We start from the raw sequence: 8,305 nt of genomic DNA, 5'->3' as shown, positions 1-8,305 counted from the left end.
CGGTGGCCTATTTTTCAAAGAAATTGGACAGTGTCGCCTCTGGGTGGCCCCCGTGTCTTCGCATGATAGCGGCGGTGGCCACGATTGTGAAAGATTCTGACAAACTGACTCTTGGACAGCCACTGACCGTAGTGACGTCTCATGCTATTGAGACGGTCATACGTCAGCCACCTGATCGATGGCTATCAAATGCCAGAATTACCCATTACCAAGCAATGTTACTCAACCCCGAGCGCATCCGGTTTGGAACGACGGCCTCTCTCAACCCCGCCACTCTACTGCCGGAACCAGGAGACCATACGCAGGTCAGCCACAATTGCCAACAGGTGCTAGCTGAAGTCTATGGGACCCATGAGGACTTGACAGATCAGCCCCTGTCAGACGCGGAGTACACCTGGTACACAGATGGCAGCAGCTTCCTCCATCAAGGTGAGAGGAGGGCAGGGGCGGCGGTGGTTGACGGGAAGACTGTTGTTTGGGCCTCTGCCTTACCACCAGGCACTTCAGCACAGAAAGCTGAGTTGGTAGCTCTGACTGAGGCCTTAAAACAGGCAAAAGGGAAGAGGGTAAACATTTATACAGACAGTCGATACGCCTTCGCTACGGCGCATGTGCATGGTGAAATATATAAAAGAAGGGGACTGCTTACTTTAGCAGGCAGAGAAATTAAAAATAAGCAGGAAATCCTAGACCTCCTACAGGCCCTCTTCTTGCCAAAGAAGGTGAGCATCATACATTGCCCTGGCCACCAAAAAGGAGAGGATCCAGTGGCACAGGGTAACCGGATGGCAGATGAGGTGGCCAGAACTAGCGCCTTGGGTAGCTGCGTGTTAAACATCGATGTGCAAGACCCTCCCAGCCGGGGGCCGGAATGGAATTATACCGAACAAGATGTGGCAGCCATACAAAGGCTAGGGGGAATTTACGACGAGACCACTAAAAGCTGGAAAATACAGGGCAAAGTCGTGCTGCCCACAAAAGAAACTAGAAGATTAGTGCAAGATCTACATAGATGGACACATTTAGGGTATAAGAAATTAAAGACCTTACTGGATAGGGAGGATATTTCTCATTTTTTATTGGGACTACATGCAGCAGTAAAACAAACCATAGAGGCCTGCATCCCATGCGCCAAGGTAAATCCCAGATGTTCTAAAATACCTGAAGGAGTCCGGATACGGGGGGCTAGGCCTGGAATTAATTGGGAAATAGATTTCACAGAGGTCCGCCCAAGCAGATATGGAATTAAGTACCTTCTAGTGTTCGTAGATACCTTTTCCGGCTGGCCTGAAGCATTTCCAGTGAAGAAGGAGACAGCACAAGTTGTGGTTAAGAAGCTATTAGAAGAAATCTTCCCGCGGTTTGGCTTACCTAAGGTATTGGGGTCGGATAATGGACCCGCCTTCGTCTCCAGGGTAAGTCAGTTGGTGACCAAAGTGCTGGGGATTGATTGGAAATTGCATTGTGCGTACAGGCCCCAGAGTTCAGGTCAGGTAGAACGAATGAACAGAACAATTAAGGAGACCTTGACTAAATTGACAATGGAGACTGGCACTAGAGACTGGGTCGAACTGCTGCCGATGGCTTTGTTTAGGGCTCGTAACACACCTTCTGTATGTGGATTAACACCCTATGAAATATTGTACGGAGGCCCTCCACCCGCGGCAGATTTGTTGGGACCCAGTATTGACTCATTTTCAACATCTTCTACTTTGCAGACCCGCTTCCGAGCCTTGCAGCTCATCCACAGGCATATAGGGAAGCAGCTGGCTGCCGTATACCAGTCCAAGTGCCCTACGCTCCCGCATTCGTTCCAGATTGGGGACATTGTCTACGTCCGCAGACACCAGACTAAGACGCTTGAGCCACGTTGGAAGGGACCCTACACGGTATTATTGACTACGCCGACCGCGATAAAGGTAGACGGAATTGCCGCCTGGATACACGTGTTACACGTCAAGAGGGCGACAGCTGAACAGAGACAAGAGACCGATGACCCTGCCGACGAGCCGACACTGAAATGGAAACTACAACGTACTCAAAACCCACTCAAGATAAGAATTTCAAAAACTGTCTAGTACTGCTTATAATTTTCTTTACCCCGATTATGGGTGGCCCACATGCCCCGGTAAGGCTCACATGGGAGGTGCAATCTAGTACCGCGGAGGTCGTGTGGTCCGTTACCCACGTGGCCCCCTCCGGGACATGGTGGCCTGCCTTACACCCTGATGTATGTAAGCTAGTAGAGGGAATGGACAACTGGGATACACCAGACGGGGGCCTGGCTAACCCCCCCCCCCGTAGTCTATGGTGTTGCGCTCGCCCCTGGTGCATTGGTCCATGGCCCCCCGCGGCTTGGGTGCTGGTCTAAGATAAAAAGATGCCAGTTACAACAACAAGAGTTTTATGTGTGCCCTAAGGATGGCAGGTCTACAAAAGAAAGGAGGCGATGCGGGGGAGCAGAGTCTTTCTACTGTAAGGCCTGGGGATGTGAAACCACTGGTCACGCATATTGGAAACCCTCCTCTAGTTGGGATTGGATTACTGTACACCGTAATTTTATCCCTGGAAGAGATCCCAACTGCTCTATGCCCCTTAATGTTTCTTTCACAGAAGAAGGGAAAAAAGCTAACCTTACTGACTGGAAAAGGGGAAGAACATGGGGCTTAAGGTTTTATGTTTCTGATTACAATCCCGGGCTCCTATTTAAAATTCAACTTAAAGAGGAAGCCCTTCCCCAAATTGGAGGTCCCAGTGTGTTAGGGAGGTGGGAGGCTGCATTGTCCGGACGAGGGCCCGTGACTGTAGTCGCAACCTCAACTTTCCACCAAAGGCCTGTACTTAGGGCCACAACTATAGAATCCCAGGGCAAACCTACGACCTTTACACCCTCCCAGATGGCAAATATATCTAAAAGTTTTAATTCGACTGAATCGTCCCCTACTGTACGGCCGGATAGTTTTTTAGTATTACTTTTATTTTTAGTTTTTGTAATACATGGGCTTTCTGCTGCCGCCTATGCCATGGTCCTAGCAAGGCAGGACCGAAGGCAGGACCTAAGGCAGGACCGAAGGCAGGACCAAAGGCAGGACAAAAGTGTTGAATATGTAACCATAGAGGAAATATATACAAATATTCTTTAAAATTTTAAGATTAAAATTTGCACATAAAAAGAGGAGGGAATGAGAGAGTAAGGCAGGCTGGGTTTAAAATGGAGTTGCTTGAGCTAACTGCATATTGTTTTGCTTCTGTGCAAAATAGCTGGGCTTGCAAAATGCTTTTATAAGATAACTGAATTTTAGCTGAACTTGTAGCATGTGATGATTGTGTTAATGCTTTCATGAGATAATTGAGCATGTGATAATTATTTTAGGAGCTATGTTAAGTTTTTGGTCACGATGACCCCGTATTTGTGCTTGCTCAATGTCTTTGTTCCCTTACCCTGGAAAAACCCTTTACCTTGTGATTATTTGTCATGCTGTGGTTTATCTTGTGATCTTTTGTAATACTGTGGAGATATGCTAATGTTGTGGTTTTAAGCCTTAAATACTCTGTGCGGTTGATGATCGGGGCCTCTCTTCTCGCACTGCACCAGAGGGTGTTGTTGTGCTTTGAGACGGCCCATCTGCGCAGATGTAATAAACTTCCTCATGCTCTTTGCATCGATTGGAGTGGAATTCGTGCATCTGGGGTCGGTCGGATCGTGAGACACCTTTCGGGGTCTTACAATTGCATACGAATTCAACACCAGTTTGTCCAGATATAACTGGATGAAACCAGAAATATCCGGTTGTGTTTTGGCTAACTCAAACCGAAATATTGTGAAAATATCTGAGTTTGTGTTTTCTGTATATTATTGATGGAGTTTATTGTTTTGAATGTTTTTCTTAGAGAACATTTCATTTTGTACCGTTGAAACACTAATTGGTTAATCATGGGGACACCAGCTCTACATATTCATATTTTCTAGTGAGAAAGCTAGAGGAACTGCAGCAAACAAACAAGATGTTTATGTTTGTACAGATGACATTTCATGCACTTGCCTAACGAAAAGGCTTTGCTTTTCTCCAAAACCATTGGACTGTGATTTTCTCGGTCCATTGCATACGAATTCCACACCAGTTTGTCCAGATATGACTGGATGAAACCGGAAATATCCGGTTGTGTTTTGGCTAACTCAATCCCAGATATTACTACAGCCTCTGTGTTTGTGTTTTCTGGATATTATCAATGGACTTTAATGTTTTGAAAGTTTTTTATCAGGGAACATTTATTTTGAGCTTGGATACAGTAATTGGTTCCACATGGAGACACCAGCCCTACATATTCGTATTTTCTAGGTAGAAAGCTAGAGGAACTGCAACAAACAAACATGATATTTCTGTCTGTATAGATGACATTTTATGCACTTGCCTAACGAAAAGACTTTGCTTTTCTCCAAAAGCATTTTTACTGTGATTTTCTCGGTCCATTGCATACGAATTCCACACCACTTTGTCCAGATATGACTGGATGAAACCAGAAATATCCGGTTGTGTTTTGGCTGACTCAATCCCCTATATTGCTACAGCCTCTGTGTTTGTGTTTTCTGGATATTATCCACAGACTTTATTGTTTTCAATGTTTTTTATCGGGGAACATTTTATTTTGAGCTTGGATAGAGAAATTGGTTCCACATGGAGACACCAGCTCTACACATTCGTAATTTCTATGGAGATAGCTAGAGGAACTGGGGCAAACAAACATGATAATTTTGTTTGTATAGATGACATTTTATGCACTGGCCTAACGAAAAGACTGCTTTTCTCCAAAACCATTTGTACTGTGATTTTTTCGGTGCATTGAATATGAATTCCAAACCACTTTATGGATATGACTGGATGAAACCAGAAATATCCAGTTTTGTTTTGGCTAACTCAATCCGAAATATTGTGAAAGCCACTGTGTTTGTGTTTTCTGGATATTATTGATGGACTTTATTGTTTTGAATGTTTTTATAAGGGAATATTTCATTTTGTACCGTAGAAAGACTAATTGGTTCATCCTGGGGACACCAGCACAACACATTCGTATTTTCTAGGCAGAAAGCTAGAGGAACTGTGGAAAACAAACATGATATTTCTGTTTGTATCGATGACACTTTATGCACTTGCCTAACGAAAAGACTTTACTTTTCTCCAAAATCATTTTTACTGTGATTTTCCCGGTCCACTGCATACGAATTCCACACCACTTTGTCCGGTTATGACTGGATGAATCTGGATATATCCGGTTGTGTTTTGGCTAACTCAATCCGAAATATTGCTACAGCTTCTGTGTTTGTGTATTCCTGATATTATCCACGGACTTTTTTTTTTTTGAATGTTTTTTTTTTTTCTGGGAACATTAAATTTTTTGCTTCCAAACACTTATTGGTTCCACATGGAGATACAAGCTCTGCACATTCGTATTTTCTACGGAGAAGCTAGAGGAACTGCAGCAAACAAACATGATATTTCTGTTTGTATAGATGACATTTTACGCACTTGCCTAATAAAAAGACTTTGCTTTTCTTCAAAATCATTTGTACTTTGATTTTCTAGGTCCATTGCATACGATTGCCACATGAGTTTGTCCGGATATGACTGGATGAAACCAGAAATATCCGGTTCTGTTTTGGCTAACTCAATCCGAAATATTGCTAAAGTCTCTGTGTTTGTGTTTTCTGGATATTTTAGATGGACTCATTGTTTTGAATGTTTTTATCAGGGAACATTTCATTTTGTACTCTTGAAACAGGAATTGGTTCATCATGGTAACACCAGCTTTACATATTCTTATTTTCTAGGGAGAAAGCTCGAGGAACTGTGCTAAACGAACATGATATTTCTGTTTGTATAGATGACATTTTATGCACTTGCCTAACGAAAAGACTTTGCTTTTCTCCAAAACCATTTTTACTGTGACTTTCTCACACCGGTCCATTGTATATGAATTCCACACCACTTTGTCCGGATATGAGTGGATGAAACCAGAAATATCCGGATTTGTTATGGCTAACTCAATCCCAGATATTGCTACAGCCTCTGTGTTTGTGTTTTCCGGATATGATCCAAGGACTTTATTGTTTTGAATGTTTTTTATCAGGGAACATTTAATTTTTGGCTTGGAAACACTAATTGGTTCCACATGGAGACTCCAGCTCTACAGATTCGTAATTTCTAGGGAGATGGCTAGAGCAACTGCGGCAAACAAACATGATATTTCTGTTTGTATAGTTGACATTTTATGCACTTGCCTAACGAAAAGACTTTGCTTTTCTCCAAAATCATTTTACTGTGATTTTCTCGGTCCAATGCATACGAATTCCACACCACTTTGTCTGGATATGACTGGTTGAAACCAGAAATATCCGCTCTGTTTTGGCTTACTCAATCCGAAATATTGTGAAAGCCTCTGTGTTTGTGTTTTCTGGATATTATCGATGGACTTTATTGTTTTGAATGTTTTTATCAGGGAGCATTTCATTTTGTACCGTAAACACACTAATTGGTTCATCCTGGGGACACCAGCACTACAGATTCGGATTTTCTAGGTAGAAAGCTAGAGGAAATGCGGCAAACAAACATGATATTTCTGTTTGTATCGATGATAATTTATCTACTTGCCTAATGAAAAGACTTTGCTGTTCTCCATGCCATTTTTACTGAGATTTTCTTAGTCCATGGCCTACGAATTTCACACCAGTTTGTCCGGATATGACTGGATGAAACCGGAAATATCCGGTTGTGTTTTCTTAACTCAATCCCAGATATTGCTACAGCCTCTTTGTTTGTGTTTTCTGGATATTATCTATGGACTTTATTGTTTTGATTATTTTTATCAGGGAACATTTATTTTTGTACCGAAGAAATACTAGTTGGTTCATCATGGGGAAACCAGCTCTACACATTTGTACTTTCTAGGGAGAAAGCTAGAAGTACTGTGGCACACATGATATTTCTGTTGGGCTACATGACATTTTATGCACTTGCCTAACGGAAAGACTTTGCTTCTCTCCAAAACCATGTTTATTGTGATTTTCTCGGTCCATGCATATGAATTCCACACCAGTTTGTCCGGATATGACTGGATGAAACCGGAAATATCCGCTTTTGTTTTGACTAACTCAATCCGAAATATTGTGAAAGCCTCTGTGTTTGTGTTTTCTGGATATTATCGACGGACTTCATTGTTTTAAATGTTTTTATAAGGGAACATTTAATTTTGTACCTTAGAAACACTAATTGGTTAATCATGGGGACACCAGCACTACACATTCATATTTCCTGGGGAGATGATATTTGTGATATTTGGATGGTGTAGATGACATTTTCTGCACTTGCCTAAGAAAATACTTTGCTAGTCTCCAAAACCAGTTTGACTGTGATTATCTGAGTCCATTGCATACCAATTCCAGTGCACTTTGTGCGGATATGCCTGGATGAAACCAGAAATATCATCTTGTATTATGGCTAACTCAATCCCAGATCTTGCTACAACCTCTGTGTTTCTGTTTTCTGGATATTATCAATGGACTCTATGTTTTAGAATGAATTTCAGTAGAAGAAATTTTGTTTTGTGCTGGAAATGCTAAGTGCTTCCACATGCAGGCCAAACGTGTTCACATTCATGTTCTCTACGCAGTAAGGTAGAGCTATCATTGCAAACAAACAGGATATTGATATTCGTAAACATGACTTTTTAGGCACTTGCCCAAGAAAAAGAGTTTGCTTTTATCCAAAACCAGTTTGAGGGTGATTTCCTAAGTCCATTGCCTACCAGTTCCACAACAGGTTGAATGGAAATCACTGGATGAAACCACAAATATCCACTGTATTATGGCTAACTCAATCCCAGATCTTTCTACAGGCTCTGCTTTTTTCTGATATTATCAATGGACTTTATGGTTTTGAATGAATTTAAGCAGGGAATATTTTCTTCGGTGCTGGGAAGCACTAATTAGTTCCACATGGAGACACAAACTCAACACATTCGTGCTGTCTAGGCAGAAAACTATAGCAATTGCTGCAAAGAAACATAATATTTGTGTTTCTGTAGATGACATTTTAAGCACTTGCCTAAGAAATTACTTTGCAATGCTACAAAACTACTTTGAGGGTGTTTTTCTGAGTCCATTGCATACCAGTTCCACAGTACTTTGTCCAAAATGCCTGGATGAAACCAGAAATATTCTCTTGTGTTATGGCTAACTCAAGCCCAGATCTTGCTACAACCTCTGTGTTTGTGTTTTCTGGATATTATCAATGGACTTTACGTTTTAGAA

The sequence above is a fragment of the Lepus europaeus genome, unplaced genomic scaffold (assembly GCF_033115175.1).
Source record: "Lepus europaeus isolate LE1 unplaced genomic scaffold, mLepTim1.pri SCAFFOLD_76, whole genome shotgun sequence".
Lineage (NCBI taxonomy): Eukaryota > Metazoa > Chordata > Mammalia > Lagomorpha > Leporidae > Lepus > Lepus europaeus.
The sequence above is the reverse complement of the archived record's forward strand: the minus strand, read 5'-3'. Positions refer to the sequence as shown.